Raw genomic sequence first — 21,365 nt, forward strand, 5'->3', positions numbered from 1 at the left:
ACCCTAGCTATGGTCCAACCAAAGAGTACAATCAACTTGAAATAGAATACTGGTGTGCACTGTTTTTTCCAAGATTTATGTCCTCTTAAGGCATCATTTTGTTAACGAGTGCAGTCTAAAAGTACATGAACCATTTAATTCTTTCTTTAATTCTTTCAAAAATATGGGGGACATTCACAAAAATGTGAGTCATGACATCTAGTGGTCAAAAAGGAATAAAAAATATCTTGGATACTGTAAGTGCTTGGTTTCTTCTAGGCATTTTAAGGAACAGGGAAAATAAATTGCACCAGATAAACACAAAAATGACAGCATGAACCAATCAAATTTGTCACACAAACTCCTTTCCTTTCAGAATATCCAAGAAGCATTACAAAAATATGCCTGTACTTCACCTTTTCCTGACATAGCTTTTTTAAACTGGCAAAATATTTCTTTCCCAAGAAGGAGAAAAGCAGATCACAGCAAAGTATGAACTTATACCCATTTTGAGTAATTGATTATGTTGGTGAAGTTTAAAACATGAATAAAGATCACATATCTCTCTGAGATACAATTTTTTTCTGATAGTGTCACATGAAACAGATCACAATAAATTGCAAGTAAATAAGAATACTGGTCAAATGATCCTGGGAAGATTTATGGTTTTATTTTGACAGTGTGGTTTAACTGTAGCTTGCAGATCAGAAAATGATAACTTCATACTGCTGTGAATTCGAAATAAATTGTAATTTTGCAACATGGAATCAGTGGCATTGGAACAAATTTTAGAGTGGGGGTGCTGAAAGCTGTAGAACAAAACTGTAAACCCTGTATATGATGGAAACCACTTCAAGCCAGTGGGTGCTGCCGTATCCCCAACACTCCCAGTTCCACATGCCTGCATGAAATAAGTGTCAGTGAAGTGCCCCAAAGATCTGTCTGAGGGCCAATGTTGTTTAACATATTTATTAATTGTTCATACCTCCTTTCAGCTAATCAGGTAGCAAAATTTGCAGCTGACAAAAACTTATTTAGGTTAGTTAAGGCTAAAGGTGGTTGTGAGGAACTTCAAAGGGACCTAACAAAGATAAGCATTGGAAAACACAATGTGACAGTCTGACTTTAAAACAGTAATTTTAAATACTCATATACAGCTTCTGAATTTACTGTAACCACTCAGGAAAAAGGCTTGGTGTTATTTTGGACAGTTCAGTCAAAATATCTGCTCAATTTGCATCAGCTGTCAAAAATGTGTTAGACTCTATTGAGAAAGGAACAGAAAATAATACTGGCAATTTTACAATGCTGTTATAAACATCAGTTTTATGTCCCCACCTGAACACTATGTACAGTTTTGGAAACCCTGTTTCAGCAAGCATAGGCAAGAAATCAAAAAGATCAAAAAGGTCCCGAGAAAGACAACAAAAATGATGAGAGACATAGAAAGTCTTCAATTTAGTTTAGAGAAGAGACAATAGTAGACATGGAAAAGGTATATAAAACAATTAATGGCACTGTAAAGGTGAGTGACGTGTGTGTATTTACCCTTTCTCATACAAGGCACAGTAAAAATAACAGTGATATAGAAATAATACAAAAAAATAACAGTGTATACAAATAATAGGAATTAACCATCATGCTTCAGGGAACAACCCAGCTACTAATTGCTTGGGGTAGGAAGAAATTTCCTTCATACGCATGTTATAATCAATTAAAGGGATTTTAGACATCCCTGTGAATGTGAAACATCTTATATTAGTCACTTTTGGAAACAGGATACTGGACTAGAAGGACTGCTGGGCTGATCTAGGATGACAATTCTTTGATTGCTATGATGCAATGCAGACACTTCAAATACACAAAACAAAGAGGTGACTTCTTCACACACATTTCCACCTTCCTGTTTCTGCAAGCTGAGCAGTATTTCAAAACTGCAGCAGCATTCAAAAAGGCTAGATTATTTTTGCAATGTCCTATTTAAAGTCCACTTAAATCAAAGAAGATACATTTCACTGACAGTCATACAAATGGCTCTACATGTAAATGAGGAACTGCTGCTTCCAAAGCGGAAGTCAAGACGGCTTGCATATTGTTGCTGCACCTCTACTATGCAATTCTTGTTCTTTCTTTAAAGAAATACTTTATAAATTAAGAAGAGAAGTGCCAAGTCCAATTCCCACTTCTCTGGTCTCAGGACATATTGGGTAAACAGTTGCCAATTGTGCTGTGAATAAGAGGTTTGTGGCTCCAGTATACATGCTCAAGGTTCAGATGGAGCCTTGTGTTCATTATTATAAAACATAATCATAGGTATCGTTCATTGGAGTAGTGAAGAGGAAGGATGGTCTTGTAGTTAAGGCACTGGAAAAGGACTCAAGAAATAAGTGTTTAATTCCACACATTGCCATAGACTTCCTTTGTGACCTTGGACAATCACATAATCTCTAAATTCCCTTGTTTCAAAGTGGGAATGATAATTCCCTACATCACAGATGCATTTGGATGTGATCAGATACTATGACTGGGCAGAGATGATATTTCAGTAACTAGATAAAGATATTCATTTTTATAAAGAAACAATTTTTAAAAATACCATTTCTTTACTTTCCAAAAGGATTAAAGAAGAAATACTGTAAAATTGTTTCCCTTACTTTGTAACAAGGATGATTAACAACAAAATGTCTTCACATTAATTTTTGGCGCCCTTATAAAATTCTTATTTAAAAAACATTTAGCATGGGGCTTCCCTTCCTTCCCCTCCCTCAGATTGGGAATGAAGCAATGACACAGATAATTGAGCAGTTTCATATTCTACCATATGTAGCCTACTTCTAATCAACAGTGTTGCCCGTGTATGAGGCAGATTAGAATATTAAGGATTTAAAGTCAGGATTAGTTATAGAAGCTTTCTTCATCCTGTGGGAACACATTAAAGGCACTGGGCGTTGATTGAACAAAAGGCTTCAAAAGCTACAATATAGAGTACATTTGTATAGGTATATTCTTTTCCTTCAATTGTCACATCATTCAAACAAGTGGCTTTTGTATGAATATAGCATTTCAGGTGCATTGGAGCCATACTAACATAATTCCTGTTTGGGAAAAATGATTTGTTCACTTGACAAAAACAAGTCCTGGAGACCATTTTATTAAAATATTTGAAGATGCACCCTTTGATTGTATTTCAAAGGGATGATGACCATAGTGCATTTTTATTATTTTGTTGGTCATACTGTGGCACATGAGAGAGATTTCTTTTATGTCCCCTTTCTCTCTTACACACTTTGAGCTAGTTTTGCTGTGCTGTGAGCTAGTTTTAGTTCCCTAAAGCAAGCAAAACAGCTGGCAGGATAGATGTGCCACACACATAATAAAATGCCAGAACAAAATTAGAAATGGATTAGAGACACTTACTAGCTAGTGATTATTGGTATTACAGAACACTAAATCAAAATTTCCCTCCTTCCTTCCTGATGCCCACTCCCCCACCCCAGCCAATCAACCTACTTCCTTTCTCCTTTCCCTACAACTATTCCCGAATACTAAGGGCCAGATCTTCTCTGTTATTCATAAGAGCAAGGAGCTCACCTTAGCATTTTTGGGTTGTCTAGCAAACACCCCCTCTCAAAACATAATTGACACCTATCCTCCATTATACAGGATGGGCCTTAGGGTTTTGTAGATGGTCAATTAGATAATTATTTGAGGCAATCCCAAGTTAACTGACTATTTTTATATAAAAATGGTGCTAAGGACTCAGAGGAGTCATTTCCAGCTTCCCACTGATTTTCAAGTCCATTAAGCTAGTTTACACCTGTGTAGTATAAAACTGGAGTAACATACCAGTAGTAAAGAATTAGAGCCTTAGTATATCTGTAATGCCCTTATCTTCCTTAATTGTTATTATTATTTATTATTTGTATTACTGAAGCACCTAGAAGCCCCAGTCTCGTGGACCATGACCCCATTGTGCTTGGCTCAGTACAAACACAGAACAAAAAAGATGCTCCTTGCCCAATGAGTATACAATGTAATTATTTTCTTTACTCTTTTATGTCCTGGGGACACACTGATTATCTCATAAGCTGCCTATATCTGATATATTTAAAGAATTGTTTGCTTTTTTTTATAACCAATAGGTCTTCATCTCTCTAATATTTTATATTTTATCTGCCATAGTTTGTTCTCCCTTTCTCTTGGCTTTAGTTGGGGTGGATTTCTATTTTTCTGAAGGATCTCTGGTGGGTTTGAATAACCCCTTGAGTCTCGTCTTCCAGCCATACTGTTTTTTTCTTGCCTTCTTGCTTCCTGTATTGTGTAGGATAAGCATGCCATCTTTGACTCTGTTGTAGCTGTTTAAATACTCTCAGTGACATGGGTAAGAATTTTAATTTCTTCCATTTTGATTTTGGTCATTTTGACTAGCCTTTTCATTTATTATATTTTTTAATATAATTAATTGCTAAAGTTTTGTATCACATTTCTTGGTTCTGCCACAATCCCTCCTTTCTTGATATCATTCTTAATTATTTTTGTCTCTATTGCTTTATGGATCAACTATGGTTATTTCTTGAACCAACTCCTGTGTGTTACTTTAGGACAAAGTTATGGTCTACGTGCTGATCTACATCTACAGGCATCTCATTTTGATTTTCAACTTTTCATGCTTAAAGAATACAGATTTAACTAGTCCCACATAGTACTTGAAATGTTACCTTGTCTAGAGCATGTCTCAACATGTCCAGGTCATCATTGCTGATTCTCAGCATGTCCCATTCTTGTTATGTGTTCTGAGCCACCCAGCAATTCTCTTCTCAGCTCAACCACTGTGCTGACCGGTGATATAGGAGGACTGGGATGGGCTGCACTATCGTTTAGATTTACAGAAGCATTTAGGTAACTAACTCCAGATTTAGGTGCCTAAATCCCAATTTTAGATTCCACTACAATGCACAAAACTCCTGTTTGGCTACCATCTAATTCTATAGGCGCCTAAACTCACTCAGCTCCTAAATTTTTGAAGTAAAAGTTTCCCAGATGCCTAAAGTTCTGCCTCTAGGCATGCTTGCTCCTGCCTTACTCTAGACACCTGGACATCTAAGCCCCAGAGTGATCCACAAACCAGGAAAGAGAGGCCTTCCTATGCTTATCTTGCCTGCAGTGCCCAATCCAGTAGGTGTGCTCAAAGGCCGGGCTGCCCATTGGACAGGTTCCATTAAAAATCAGCCAGAGGAGGAGTGTTGGTGGAGCTGCAGCCCACCTTATAACTTTTAGCCCAGTGGTGAGAGCACTCACCTGCACTGTGGTAGATCTCAGTTTAGTTTCCCCACATTCTACCTGAGGGGCAGAAAGGATTTTAAGATGAGTCTCCCACCTCTCAGGAAAGTGATCTAACCACTGGGCTATGGGTTTTTCTGTTGTGGGGCTCCCTCCATTTCTCCTGTTGAAGCTGTTCCACTTTAATTATTTAATCCAAAGAGTCATTGGGCCAAAGAGAGAGAGAGAGAGAGAGAGAGAGAATGATTCTGAAGCCTGGTGGCTAGGGCACCAACCTCAGAGTGGGTGACCCAGGGACCAGTCCTCTGCTCCCATCACTCTTTCATTATTTATCCACAGTGGAACAGATTTAACAGGGGAGACTGAAGAAGCTCTGCATCAGACTGTCCCATAGCTCAGGGGTTACAGTACTCTCGGAAGAGGTGGGGAGACGCCTTTTCAAATCCTTCCCTCCCCAAGCAGATGAAGGAATTAAACCTGGGTCTCCTATATCCCAGGTGAGTGCTTTAATCACTGGGCTATTTTGTGTAGAGTGAGGCAGGTGCCTAACGTATTCTCACAAGAAACAATTTAAGCTCCTCAGCCATCTGACTTGAGGAGTGGGCTTCCCAACTGAGGGTCACAAGCAGAGACAGGCTCCTCTCTGCACTCCAGATTTAGGCACCTATCTCTATGAGAGGGAAGGGGTTTAGTACACAGCCCTCTGGTCAGCATCTGCCATTGGCTAGTGTTGGTGTTGTCTTTTGTGGATCATATTCTAAGATGCCTATCTCCTCCCATGCACTTTAATGAACCATGAACCTATGCCCTTTAACTCAGGCTTTGTGGATCTCAGTGTTGTTCCTGTGATTTTCTAAGCACCTAAAAGTTAGGCTTGTAGTGCTCAGTGTCACAATACCTAAATCCTTTTTTGGATCCAGCCCTCTGTGTCTACAAGTGTCAGGATGATAACTGGCAGGGCAGGTACCTGGGAGGGAATGACAGGGAAGGAGACAGTTCTGGAGAAAGAGACTTGTCTTATTATCTAAAAAGGGCTGGGAACTCATCTCTTGGGAAGAGAGAGGTGTGAATAGTGGGAAGGGGATAGGAGTGTTTGTTAAGAAAAATAGGGAGAGATGAGATAGTGATAGAAAGTTCGTTCACTGTAAATAAATATATTCATCATTGTTTTCTAACAGTTACAGTGTCAGAGATCGCAGGTCTCAAACCCCTGTCTCCAAGGAGCCAGTAAGTTCTGACTTATCAACCAGTGACTTACTAACAGTTGCCAGAACTAGAAGCTCAACTTTGACAGGGGACTCCAGTCCTGGGTTCTATTTGGCAGAACTCTGGGGGTCCTGATTGGTTTCCTGCTTCTATTTAAACCAAGCAGATGAAGTTGTCCATGCAGTGGAGGTTGCCCTAAGAAAGCTCTGAGAGGCGCAGGACACTGTAGTCTCCTATACCATACAATTCCACCACCTCATGACCAATACAGATTGGAACAAGGTGTGAACTGTATTAGTTCCCAGTGGGGCCTGAGAGAAGAAATTAAAGATGAGTTAACCTGGGTGGAGACACCCATAAGTCTGGATGCCCTCATGAATCTCACCATCCATATAGATAATTGGTTATGGGAACGAAGGGAGGAAAAAAGAAGGGCCTTGCATCTCTCCTATCCATGTACGTAACTCTTCATTACTGCCTCCCACCAAGCTGATGCAGGTGGATGGGTGCTATCCACGGCTTGCCACTGTAGAAAAGGAATGCTGCTACCAGCACCATCTCTGCTTCTACTGCGGTGAATCAGGTCATTCCATCTCTGTCTGTCCTGTATGAACTCAAAAAAATCAGGGAAAAGAGATCCCTTACATCTTGGTCTTAACTGAAACACACTCTGGACTCTGCCCGAGGGTTCTCCATTTGCAGGTGCTGGTCCAGTTGCACATACCTGGGGAGCTCCTGTGAACTCCCATCCTACTGGCTCTCATTGACTCAATGCAGCTTACTACTCCATAAAGGCAGTGGCAGCCCAGATCCTGCAGACTCCCCGGCAATGCAAAGCCACTCTCAACCTCATAGATGGTTCCCCTTTGTCTTCTGGTCTAGTAACAGAGAAAACAACTCCCTTGGAGGCTGTGATTCAGGGTAATCGAGAAATGTTACAAATTGGTGTGATCCATTCTCCACACTTTCTCCTGATCCTTGGGATCTCCTTACTGAGCCTCCACAATCCACTTGTTTGGTGGGAATTATAAAGGAAGTCTGTTTTCCATTGCAGTTTTGTTGGCAACACTGTTTGGGACTGGTGGATTCTGTCCCAATTTCTAAAGGTTCAGGTTGGGGTGGCTATCCAGGCAGAATCTTCTGTTGAAGCTACATTGGAATTCCTCTTACAATACCAAGACTACACCAATGTTTTTGAAAAGAGGAATGCAGAAACCCTGCTTTCGTGCTGGGACTATGACTGCCCAATAGAGCTGCAGCCAGGATTAAAAATACCATTAGGATGAATTTATGCCATGTCAGAAGCCGATCTGACAGCACTCCAAACATACCCCCTGTAAAACCTGGCCCGAGAGTATATCCACAAGTTGACCTTGTTGGCTGGTGCACCACTTCTTTTCATCAAGTAGAAGGATGGCAGTGTCTGACTCTGTCGACTACTATGCACTGAGTCAATTAACTTTTAGGAATTGTTACCTACTACCTCTGTTTCCTGAGTTGCTGGATTGTTTAGGGGCTGCCCATATATTCGCTAAGTTGGACCTCTAGGTGGGTGTACAATCTTGTATGAATCAAGGGAGGGGATGAGTGGAAGACCACTTTCCATACCCAATATAGCCACTATGAATCTCTTGTAATGCCCTTTGGGCTGACCAAAGTCCTGGCCATCTTTCAACATTTTATAAATAATGTATTCCAAGTCATATTGAACCAAAACTTAATAGTTTACCTAGATGATATATTGGTCGTCTTTGAGTACCCTGAACAAAATACCACTTGTGTCTGAAGTCTTGGAATGCTTACAGCAGCATGGCCTTTACACCAAGATCTAGAAGTGTGCTTTCAGTCAGGCCTCCACAGAGTTCATGGGCTTAATCTTAGCCCCAGAAGAGCTCCAGATGGAGCCATGCAAGGTCCAAGCCATTCAAGACTGGCTGATTCCCCTTACGGTACATGATCTGTAAAGCTTCCTGGAGTTAACTGACTTTTATCATCAATTCATCCCAAATTTTTCAAAACAAATCGAGCCCCTCACCGCTCTCCTCTGGAAAAATGCCCAATTCCATGGGTCTCCCAAGTCCAGCATGCGTTCAGTCTGCTGAAACTTGCCTTCACTACTGCACCCTTATTGACTCATCCAGATGTCATGCAAGCCTTCTTTATAGAAGCGGACAGTTCCAGTACATTGATCAGGGCTATCCTCTCTCATTGAACTGGTCCTGAGAAAGTATTACACCAGTTTGTTTACTACTTAAGGAAGCTCACCCCTGGAGAGCTACACTGTGAAATACTGGATAAGGAACCCGTGACGATAAAAACTGCCTTTGTAGAATGGCAGCACTACCTGGAAGGAGCTCGCCACCAAGTTCAGGTATTCACTGATTATAAAAATCTGGAGTACCTACTGTGACAGTCTGTACCACTATGTTCACCCCTTTTACAGGACTATGTAAATGTTGTACAAAGTATGCCTTGTGAGGCATTATTAGAAAACTCATAATTTGATGAACATTATTGTCCCTTTAAAATATATATGGCGACATTGTATGTAATGTTATTACTAAGACATGTTCTAAGCCTGGGGAGCAGTCACAAACCACTTCCCCAGAGACAAGAGGCTAGCCGATGCCTCAGCCAGGTGTCAACAAAATCAAATGGAACATCACCTGATTAAGTAGCCATTCTTTGTCAGGAAAGAAGATCTGGATGAAAAATCTACATCTTGACAAAGAAACATTTTGGGGTTCCTATCCACACAGACTTTCTGTCTCCTGAACCTCAGCTAGAGATGATTCTTGAAGAAGAGAAGGAACTTTAAGAAGGGAGAGTAGACACCCCAAATGATTTCTCCCTGTGTCTCTACCCATGGCATTAACAACACTTGATGAACAAAGGAAGCCGCATTGGACTGGGGGGAGGGTTACTGACTGAAAGAAATTCAGCCAGGAACTGCTGAAACATGTGGTAAGAGAGACTTTCCTTTGAATTCACTTAGCTTGTTAAGTTAGGCATTGGTTGTGTTTTACTTTTATTTTCTTGTAACCAATTCTGACTTTTATGCCTTTTTACTTGTACTCACTTAAAATCTATCTTTTGTAATTAATAAATTTGTTGTATTTTTTTTATCTAAACTAGTGTATTTGAATTGAACTGTTTGAGAAACTCTATTTGAGATAACAGGATTTGTGTATGTCATTTTCTACTAATAAAATTATGGACTTTATATGAACTTGCATTGTCCAGGAGAGAGGTGGGCAGTACAAGACGTACATTTCTGGGGGAAGTCTGGGACTGGGAGTTTGCTGGTGTTGCTCTGCAATGCCTGGCTGCAGTATTCAGATACCATAACTGGGAGTAACTTTCATGCTGAAGGTTGGTGTGAGCAGACGAGGAGTGCATGGACAGTGGATATAAAAGGCCAGGGGAGGTTTAACCTCCCCTGGTGCTGCTGCTGCTGGTGGACCTGTGGTTGCAGGGTTTGTGGAGGAAGTTTTTGCTTTCTTATGCCCAATGCAGGTTCTGGCGTGGCTGAGGAGGTGGTATGTGCTATTCGGCTTCCCAGGTTCATCAGTAATCTCCCTGGACTCCAGAGAGATTAGTGATTAACCCAGGAAGTTGAGTAGCAAATTCCACCTCCTCAGCTGCCCCGGAACCTGAACAGGGCATATCAAAAGCTTCTTTCAGATGAGTGTGAGACTCTTTTCCCCTGGAGCGGCTTGGAGTCTGCAGCTGGCCCGGAGCTCCTCCGGGCAGGTCGGGAGGGGGGCTCTGGCTGGCCCAAGGCTCCTCCGGCTGAGAGGGGGGATGCTCTTGGCCTCTGGCCAGACTGGGGCTCCTCTGGTCAAGGGGGGGGTACTCGGGGCTCCTCTGGGTGGAGGAGGTCTCAGGACTCTGGCCACCGGGGGTGGGTGCGAGCAGAAGGGGTGGAGCCGGGGACTAGCCTTCCCAAAGGGGGGTTCCACCTGCTGCCCATGGAGGAGTGGTAGCTCTCACAGCCAAGCAGTGTAAAAGGCACCTCAGATTGAAGAACTGAGACAACACAACTGTTAATCAGTCCAGATTGTATCCCGTGTAATGTGTCATATACATAAGGTGAAAGCATTAGACCAATAGCAGCTTTGGTGGGCTCTATGTTTCTCATAATGTGATTTTGTCCTCACATATCACTCTGAAACCAAAAACGGCAAGCCTGACACCGTATCCTGTAGATACAGTACCAACCCATGAACCCCAGCCAGGAACCAACCCTCATTTTCAAATCCCGTAACTTTCTCATCAGAGCTTTTCACCAGGATATACTCACATGAATACACTCTGCCTTTAACTCTGCCTCAGGAATTCCACCTGGTGAACAAGCCATATCAACAAGCAACTGCAAGGCTCCTGGGATAGGATTACATACATAAGGAACCAATGTCTGTGTTCCCCCAGGATCCAAAAAAATGGTGCTCCTGCAACTATGCCACAACTTTCCCCTAACAGGACACTTGGAGCACTTTAAGTCCCAACGATTAATTTCCCACTCTTTTTGGTGGCCCCAGATGCACCCCACAGTAGTAATTTATTGCCTTCTGTGATGTTTGTGCTCGCACCAAGATACCATGCCACAAGCCCTATGGTCTCCTCCAGCCCTTGGACACCTCATCTCAACCACGGGTGACTATCGACATAGAATTTTTTTTATAGAATTACAGGAGTTCACCAAATCTACAAGAACTTTGACAGCAGTGGATTACTTTACCAAAATGGCCCACTTAATTCCCTGCACAGGCCTTCCCTCAGCTGAAGAAACAGCCCAGCTATGGATTAGCCAGGTAGCCTACCTCCATGGTCCTCTGGAGCACATCACCTCCAGTCAAGGGTCAGAGTCCTCAGCCTGGTTCAGGAACAAGGCCCTGTGCTTGCTGGGGGTCCCACATGTCTTTCCTCCATTTACCATCCCGAGCCCAATGGCCAAACAGAAAGGGCCAACCAAATCATCAAGCAGTATCTGTGATGTTACATCAGTCATCTCTAGGGTGATTGATCCTCACTCCTCCCTTAATGCAGCGTTTTCATACAACAATGCAGCCCAGGCATCTACGGGTCAAAGCCCCTCTTTTACCAACTATGGGTATCACTGATTCCACCTGCAATTACCTGCATTCTCTCCCAAAACAGCAGCTTCAGACCTAGTGCAGCATATTTATTGGACCCAGGAAGAAGTGAAGGGACACTTAGAAAAAGCCAGAGCAGACTATAAATGGATGCGGACCAGCAAGGCCCCACCTATTCAGTGGGACAAAAGATATGGCTCTCCATGGAGCATCTCCACACAGACAGACCTGCTCACAAGCTGGATTTTTTGTTCCTTGGCCCTTTAGGATCCTGTGACATGTTAATCCAGTCACTTTTGAACTTCAGCTACCCTGCTCTCTGAAGATTCATCCAGTGTTTCATGTATCACTTTTGAAACCCTAAATGGAAAACTCTGTCCCTCACTGGCCCCTGCCACCTCCTCCACCAGTTCAGGGCAACAAGTAATATGTGGTTCACAAGATCCTGGACTCTAAATGTAAATGTGGCAGGCTCTTGTATTTTACTGACTGGGAGAGGTATGGTCCTGAGGAGCACATCTGGGAGCCAGTAGAATAGGTTACAGGCACCTGCATTCCATAGGAACCACCCTGAAAAGCCCAGTCTAATGTCAACCAGAGGGCACCCCATTGACCATGGGTCTCCAACCCTCTCTACAGGGCACTTAGAAGCCAGTAAATTCCAGCCTGCCACTCAGTGACCTGCTAACACTTTCCAGAATTAGAAGCTCAACTCTGACACAGGCCTCCAGTGCCTGGGATCTGATTGGCAGAACTCAGGGGATCCTGGTTGGTTCCCTGTTTCTATTTAACCAAGCACAGGAACAGGAAACTCTCCATGCAACTGCTTAGGACTGCTTCCCTTGTTCTATCTGCTCCTACTGCCTGACCCTGCCTGCCTCCCGATACTCGGTCTGCCCTCTGGTATAGCTCAGACTCTGATGTCCAGGTATGTGACCCGGCATGATTCCTGCTCTGACCACTAGCTCGGACTGCCCACATCCTGGTCATGACATACAGTACATTAGAAATATAGAATTAATACTTATCATTACAATAGATTTTTTATTTATTTCTTATTTGGTTAGTGCCAGCAAAAAGCGTGGTGCTGCACAAGGTACAAAGAAAAACAGTCCCTATTACAAGGGCTTTGCGGTCTAAAATACAGGCACAGATCAGAGAAATGCACAGGAAAATGAGGGAATGGCTTCAAATTTTGTTTTGTTTGTTATAGAAGTCTCTCTATTCATCAACTAAACTTATGTCGAGTGCCACTGACATTCTCATCACAGATTCCACTACTGATTAATCATGAGGGAGGGGGTAATTTTTTGAAGATTTTTTTTTTAACTGGACGTCAAATGCTAGCCTTAGAAACATGCTTTTATGTCAGTAAATGAGGTGAGTACACAGTTGGCTGCTGCGTTGTCAGGCCAAATGCTATTCCTGGTCACATTTGTGTAAAAGTGTAGTAATTACTGAAGTTACACCAGTGAAAATTAGAGTAACTGAGAACAGAACCTGGCCTGTCTTCTTTAGACCAGTGTAAACATATTAGGAGAACTGGTTGATCTCATAACTTAATGCAGCAAGTTAACATCACTCTTCATTTAAAGAAGATAATTGCATTAGAGGTAAATGAACTGATTTTTTTGGATGATTACAATAGAGGCTGTTAGGATCATGACAGCACCTCTGATGCTGCTGCCCATAATACTTCCCAGAGTGAAATTGATGTGACTGAAAGGGATGTACAAGTAGCAAAGACAGAAAAGCCAGCTATTATTTATTATTGTTATTTATAGAGCGCCATTAAGTTTGCATGATAAATTAGACAGGTAAGAAGACAGATCCTTGCCTAACAAAATAATTTCAAGCCTGATTCTTCACTGGCTTGAAACTTGTGTAGTGGCTTACACCTGTGCAAAGTCAAGGTAAATTGGGTATAAAATGTCATAAAAGCTGAATTTTCCATCCCTTACACCAAGATTAGTGTTTTGCACTTACTTTGCACATCTGGAAATTGCAATACCTGATGCCAGCGAGTGGAGAATTAGACCCATACAGTCTGAGGTCTTGATCCTGTAAAAAGATTAGCAGCATTGGAGCCTAAATAGACAATATACAGACAAGAGAGGAGGGGAAGGGTGCAACAGAGAGCTCTTTCTTTCATAATCCTTTCCTATTTTCCTTTTGTCTGTGTGTTTTTTTCACTCTTGCCTTCAGTTTTTAACCCTAGTTGGTTTTCTTTCTTTCTTCCTTTCTTTCTTAAACAGCAGAACACTGTCAATGCCTCTACAGTAACAAGTATTTTAAGAGAAGAGCATTGACTTGCAACTGCTATGTGCCCTGTATCCTCATATTCAGACTTGGAAGCCCCTTTTTAAAAGTTTTTTTTTAAGACTTGATCATGTAGTCTATCTCGGTCTCTCTTTTATCAAGCTTGATTGTATTTTTGAAGACTGGGTTGCATACAGGGCTTCTCACAATCTTGTGTTCCGCTCAGACTCTGCTTTCATGTACATTTTACTTCTAGAAGATTGCTCCTGATGTGCATGATAAATTTGTCTCAGTAGGTCCCCTGCACGCTCTGTAGATCTACTGCAGCAGATATCAGATTAATTCTGCATATCAAGAGCCACCTAATGTTAAATAAAATAGCAATGATTTGGTGGAGGGGAAGGAAGTATTTACTTGTTCACTATACAGGACCTTTCTCTGCTGTAGTGATCACAGAGGCTAGGCCACAAATATTTATAGGCAATAGTGATCCCAAATATTGTCACCAACAGGTGCCATATATATTGTGATCTCGCTAATTCCACAGCTGTCCCTGGAACTGCATTTTAATTCCTTCCTCAGATTTAATCTCCTCACCATGTCATCTTTATACAAACATTATTTTAGTACAGTTTAGGACAAAAGGAGAAGTTATAGGGAAAAGGGTTTCAATGGAATCAGTCAATTCATTAAAAATCATCCTTCAGGGGGACAATGTATTAATTTACATGGAAAACGCTGAATTGTAGAAAGTTGGATGAATGTGGCTAAACACAGTCTGGTATATTGCTTTGAGAATGTGTTTGGTATCCTGGAGACAGTGTTAAGCATCATGCGATCTAGCAGTTGCTATGGCAACATCTCTACTGAATGGCAAATTAGGTAGCCATGTAAAGCATTGCATAAATTTTCAACATACCCACTAATTCCAGCACCTAGGGACATAGCGTGAGTGAAAAGCTATGAAATATACCTGAGGACTAAACAGAAGATACTGTAAAATCTTTCTTTTGCCACCTTTATCAAATACTTACAACAATTATTCTAAATACTCTTAATAAGTTTCCTTTTTGTCTAGAAATTATACAGAATTCTTTACCAGAACAGATACTATCATTTTATGCCATTAGAACAAAAGTCGTTCAGTCAGGCTTGGCATTGCATGTAATTAATACACTGGGATTTTTATTTTTATTTTTGAGCTTTTGACTTTCCCGGACCTGAAAAAAAAACAGTCTGTGGAGCTCGATTGGTTGTCGCTTTCACCAAGAGACATTGGTCCAATAAAAGATATTGCCTCATCCACGTGGACTGTTTTTAGTCATATCTGTATTTAAGAATTGGTATTTTGTTTATAAATCCATTTATAGAGAATTCTTTGTGAGTCAGGGTTTGTTAGATATGTGCTTTGCACATGCATTACTCCAAAAGTAAAAGGATAATATTCATATGGGCTAAAATGGAGTCTTTTAATTGCAATGTTTTTATTGGATAGAGCAGCCTCGGAACAATAAAAATTGTTGCCTCCGATATTCTACTCTGCAGTGCCATTAAGATTTTTGTTATTATTATTTATCAGCTATCTGTATTATGGTAGCACGTGAAGTCCCTACTCACGAATCAGGGCTTCATTTTGCTATATACAATACAGACATACTAAAGATGGTCCCTAACCAAAGGATATGTAAGTGGCAATCCAAGACATAGAACAACAGGTGAATACATCACCAATGGGGCAAACATAGGAAAACAATGACATAATACTGGTTATGGTGATAAGCAGCAGACACAGCCCACCAGCTGTCAAAGTAGTGTTGAGATATTGTAGCCATCATGGCAGGGAGAGTTTTCAGGTGGCCTTTGAAGGACAATTAAGTGGTTTTACAGATATTTACAGGGAGCTTCTCCCATACATAACGAAGAGGGTGCAAAGACGCTCATTTGAAAATGGTACAAATAGATGAAAAAGGCTGGCAGAGTGGATGCAGGATTTGATCTCTCACTAGTGTATCAGAGTTAAGTAGGGTGGGAATAAACTATGAAGGGCCTTAAAAGCAAAGACAAGTAGTTTGTGTTTGATCCAGTGAAGAAGGTGAAGTCAGTGGACAGATGCAAACAGAGGGATCATGTGGTTGAAGCTATGAGCATGAAAATGGCCTTTGCAACAGCATTCTGAATAGATATAAGTGGGGAAAGATGAGATTTGGAGGTTGCAGTAATTGAAACACAGGATAATGAAGATCTGATCAGAGTTATTTTAGAGATTTTATGCTGGAAGCATCTGCCGGGTTTAGACTTGACCTGGATCTAGAGAGGGGGCTAAGTCAGAGAAAACACAGATGACTGGCCTGAGTGACAGGTGTTGTCCACAGTGAGTACTTAATTAGTCTGGAGACTGAACTGAACAGAAGCCCTGTGAATGTTTGCACATGTAAAGGACAGCTTTAGGAAGCTGGTGAGACTAGGGTTCGCTCTACACCACTTAAAAGTTAGGTCAGCAGAGCTACATCGGTCATGGGTGTGAAAAAAAACACATCCCTGACTGATGTGGCTATGTCAACCTAATCCCCAGTGTACATGCAGCTCTATCAATGGAAGAATGCTTCCATCAGCAGAGCTAACTTCATTTCGGGAGAAGGCATTCCTACACTGATGGAAAAACCTGGATTATGCCAGCATAGCTATGCCAACATAACTATGTCAATATAGTCTCTGTAGTGTAGACACAGCCTTACTCTTCTGATTTGGAATCGTGTTGTTAAATGACAGTTCAGCATTTTATGAAGTAAGTAGAAAGGGGCATATTGTGATTCTTCTATACACAATTTGTAGATTCTAAATTTTCTCTTTTAAAGAAAAGCCATAAAGAAGAAATGCCAACTCAAAAATTACATACTAATACAGTGCTGGTGATGCAAAGTATCTGATGAACCTAGGTCTTGATTTACTCTATGAATCAGCTCACTCCCCATTTCAAGTAAATGGCAAAATCCCATTGACATTAATGGGGCCAGGATTCCACTTCAGGTACAGGCAGTTTTCTTATCCTCAAGGTTAGAGGACACAATGAACAACTGTGACAGAGCTGAAAAATGGGTAACACTTTTCATAGTGTAGACAAGGCCTCTGTGGCCAAGCCATGTTGTACTATGAATTATTCTTGCCTGTATGTACAGAAAAAAAATGTACAGCCATGTTACAGAAGCCCAGCTAACCCAAGTAGATACCTACATTAGAACATTGTTTTTAACGTGGTTATAAAATGTTTTTCTGTCTACGTGGGCAAGAGTAATTCATATAACAACATGGGTTTGACCATAGTTATGTTTCCCAACCATGTTTAAATATGTTTTTTTATTTTAGATGGGACCTTATCAGCTGGCAGATGGTATGCTGATGGGGAAGCACTCAGTCATGTCCCCAATCAAGATATTTATCATCGCTATCTTTTCTTATTTTTAGTTTAAATGATATCACAATAATAAGAGTCAAAATCACCATAGAATCATGCAAATGCTAGGATACTATGGTAAACATTGCCATATAGGTATGACAATGTCTATAAATAAAAGAGTGAAAGTATCATGATGTCTGTGTCCATTTTACCCCTCCACCAAGTAAGGTGAACAGTAAGCAAACCAGAAGCAGCAAGCAGCATCTGGTGGATTTGATTTCAGTCTGTAATATTTAAGCTACATTGTTATGTCTCTCTATCTAGTGGCATGGTCAAATGCATTTAGCAGGAAAGTTGAAATATGACTGAATCCTTTTGAGATTATTTTGATAAACAGGAAGGGCACAAAGCTTGACACATACAGAAGCAGAAATCACAGTGTGGTGCATGAGAATATATTGTGGATAGGAATTAAACTATATCATATGTATTAGGGGGATACATTTTCCAATTTAAAAAAAAAAATCAGATGCATTTTGGAGAAATCTACTTTTGCTGGTGATAAGAGATGCTGATTCCCAAATTTGATTTGATTTGTACATAAATCCATTTATACTGAAAGTGTTTAGCTTCACTGACTTAATTCAATCAAAACTGAATAATGAATACTGTACTTGGTATAGTCGTTAAAAGCAGTCTATTTATGTACATCAAATTATAAATTAAATCCCTTTAATTAAATATAATTAAGGCAAACCTTAATTAAGGCACAAAAGGCTATAATTCTTCTGAAAATAATGAATCTAAAGAACCATAAGAAGTCAAAATGGCTTCATAGGAAATGTAGGCTATGGCTGTATCTACACTGCAGAGTTTAGTCACCAAAAGTTATGCCACTTTAATTAAACCACTGTTGCATATCCACACTATGCTCCTTGTGCTGATGGAGTAGCTATCCCACTGTGCTTTGGGAAGGGGGTGCAATGCATCATGGGGCAGGTACAGCATCACATGATGCAGGTTTCTCAATCCCATTGTTCCAGGGGCATCCTAGTAGATAGTCAACTGCTTTTCAACTGAAGTGTGTGGGGAGGGAGGTGGGCACAGTTGCCAACTTTCATGTGGTAAATTAGCACCCCGGCTTTCACAATAAGTCAAAAATCAAGCTAATCCCATTTCAAAACAAAGTCAAAACAAGACAATTCCTAAGAACCCCAACACTCTATGTGACTAGATTCCCCCGGCTTTCAGTCTGGGACTGTGGTGGGCCCACTGTGCACCCCTGACTCTCTCCCCACATTGACCCTGCTTGCCCCTTGTCCCTGCTTGCCAGGAGCCAATCAAAAAAAAGAAGCAACAAGCTACAACAAGCAACAAGCTACAAGCCAAAAACTAGCCAACAAGCAACTCACAAGCCAATTAAGCCAAAAACAAGCCCAATTTCTGTGTTTTTTTCGTGGGTTTGGCATGTCTGGAGGTGGTAGAGTGTGTGATGGGGAGTGTATGTGGCGGGGAGGGGAGTGAGTGTGTCCACATGCTGTCTTATAAATTCAGACAGCCATTGGAAGCAGCCAGTGCTGAGACAGGTGAGGGGGAAACCCCCATCATCAGCCCCTGCCTCCCTTCCTGGCTCTGCACAGCACAGCAGTCTCTCTCTCTCACACACACACACACACACACACACACACACAGTGGTGGCTCCAGGCACCAGCAGTCCAAGCGCGTGTCTGGGGTGGCAAGCCACGGGGGGCACCCTGCTGGTCCCTGCGAGGGCGGCAGTCAGGGAGCCTTCAGCAGCCTGCCTGCAGGAGGTCTGCTGGTCCACGGATTTGGCGGCAATTCAGCAGCAGGTACGCCAAAGCCGCAGGACCGGCGGACCTCCCGCAGCCTGCCTGCCGTACTTGGGGCGGCAAAAAAAGCTAGAGCTGCCCCTGCACACACACAGACACACACACACACACACACACACACACACACATGCACTCCTGCCTGTCTGCCTCTGTGCTCCTAGTGTGGGAGAGAGCAGGAGCATTCCACACCAATGATTTGCTCTTTGTTGTCCGGAGCAGAGCTGCACACCCAGCTGTCAGAACTTCTGTGAGCTTTGAAAGGGGAGCAGGGCTGCTGAGTTCAAAAGAGTGAGCATAATGGTCACAGCAGGCATTGTGGGATACTGGGAGAAGCCAGTTCTGGTCATGTAATGAACGGCAGTGTCTACACTGACACTTTGTCACTTTAACTTTGCCGCAAAAAGCTTTATGCCTCTCGTTGATGTGGTTTTATTTTGTTGTTGAAACTGACAAGTTTTGTTGCCAAAAGTGGCATTGCAGTGCGTACACCTCCATTGTTTTGTCGGCAAAAGCTGCCTATGTCTGAGTAAAGCACTCCCCTGAGGCTACATCTACACTACAGCGGGGAGTCGATTTAAGATACGCAAATTCAGCTACGTGAATAGCGTAGCTGAATTCGACGTATCGCAGCCGACTTACCCCACTGTGAGGACGGCGGCAAAATTGACCTCTGCGGCTTCCTGTCGACAGCCCTTACTCCCACCTCCGCTGGTGGAGTAAGAGCGTCGATTCGGGGATCGATTGTCGCGTCCCGTTGGGACGCGATAAATCGATCCCCGAGAGGTCGATTTCTACCCGCCGATTCAGGCGGGTAGTGTAGACCTAGCCTGAGTGATAAAAATTACACCAACATAAGCGCCAGTGTGGACAGCCCTATGTCGATGGGAGAGCTTCTCTTGCAGAGGTGGTTTTATTATGCTGACAGGAGAGCTCTCTCCTGTTGGTATGCAGTGTCTTCACCCAATGCGCTGAAGTGACACAGCTGAGCCACTGCAGTGCTGTATGTGTAGACAAGCATGTAAGACCAAAGTGTGATTGATACCTTTACTCACATGGCAAGGGTAAGGTACTATTACACGTGAATAAGGGACCACACAAATTGGCTGTTGTGGACTATATGTTTCCTTAGGGCCAGATTCTAATATCTTTATTCATGTCAGGTAACCCTTTATTGTTTATTCCACAGATAGCTCCACTGACTTCAGTGGGACTCTTTGTGGAGTAACGTGCTACTCAGCATGCGTAAGGGCATCACAGTCGGCTTTAAGGTATTCGTGATAGCACCATGAACCTGCTTTACCACCGACAATCATTTGAGCAATGCTTGAAAATGATAGAGTACCAGAAGTCTGGAGAAAAGCTAATAACTTACTTATTTGGAGAACAGTAATAAATAAGAGTGATTTTAACCCTCTCTTCTGTTTACAAATTATGCATAAACATGCATTGATTCGTGTGTGTGTGTGTGTGTGTGTGTGTGTGTGTGTGTGTGTGTGTGTGTGTGTGTGTTCAAAATCGTTAGAAGAACATTTGATGTGAACAAATTCTAGTCTCTGGATTGTAGACAAACTAATCACTTGAGTTATTCACTATTTGTAATACATTATTCTTGGAGAGTAATAGGTTATGTAATTCATAGTCTATTCAGGTTCTTCCATCTTTTCATCACTGTGGTATCTGAGCACTGTTCAGTGAGAAATAAATAAGTGACTGTCACACGTGTGAGGAACTTTGTATGGGGTTTATAATTTTTAAAAAGACAAAAAAAAGCTGATATACTATTATTTGTGACCATATAGAAGTGAGGTTTGAATAGGATGACCAGGTGTCCAGTTTTTGACTGGTACACCCGGTCAAAAAGGGATCCTGGCAGCTTCGGTCAGCACTGCTGACCAGGCCACTGACTGTCTGGTTGGCGGTGCCGTGCAGCGGGGCTGGCAGGCTCCCTGTAGCCTCTGCACCGTGCAGCTCCCAGGAAGCAGTGGCATGTCCCCCCTCTGGCTTCTACACATAGGGGCAGCCAGGGGGCTCCCCACGCTGCCCCCACACCAAGCGCCGCCCCCGGAGGTCCAATTGGCCAGGAACCATGGCCAATGAGAGCTGCAGGGGCGGTGCCTGCAGACGGGGCAGCGGCAGCACGCAGAGCCGCCTGGCCGCATCTCCCCATAGGAGCTGGAGGGGGGACATGCTGCTGCTTCCGAGAGCTGCTTAAGGCAAGTGCCGCCCAGAGCCTGCACCCCTGATCCCCTCCCGGGCCCCAACCTCCTGCTCCTGATCCCCAGCCCCACCCCAGAGTCTGCA

The 21,365-nt window shown here is 42.4% G+C and overlaps 1 protein-coding gene and 1 long non-coding RNA gene across 2 annotated transcripts in view; one reads left to right on the top strand and one right to left on the bottom strand.

Annotated features, from left to right (window-relative positions):
• GABBR2 (gamma-aminobutyric acid type B receptor subunit 2) overlaps positions 1–21,365 on the top strand; it is an 847,514-nt gene that overhangs the window by 721,218 nt on the left and 104,931 nt on the right. The window lies entirely within an intron of this gene.
• Positions 1–21,365, bottom strand: part of LOC128832747 (uncharacterized) — a 113,443-nt gene that overhangs the window by 58,945 nt on the left and 33,133 nt on the right. The window contains exon 2 of the long non-coding RNA XR_008444042.1: positions 13,548–13,622. This is a non-coding gene — a long non-coding RNA (uncharacterized LOC128832747). The remainder of the gene's footprint in view (positions 1–13,547; positions 13,623–21,365) is intronic.

This window comes from Malaclemys terrapin, chromosome 2, assembly GCF_027887155.1.
Source record: "Malaclemys terrapin pileata isolate rMalTer1 chromosome 2, rMalTer1.hap1, whole genome shotgun sequence".
NCBI classification, from domain to species: Eukaryota; Metazoa; Chordata; order Testudines; family Emydidae; genus Malaclemys; species Malaclemys terrapin.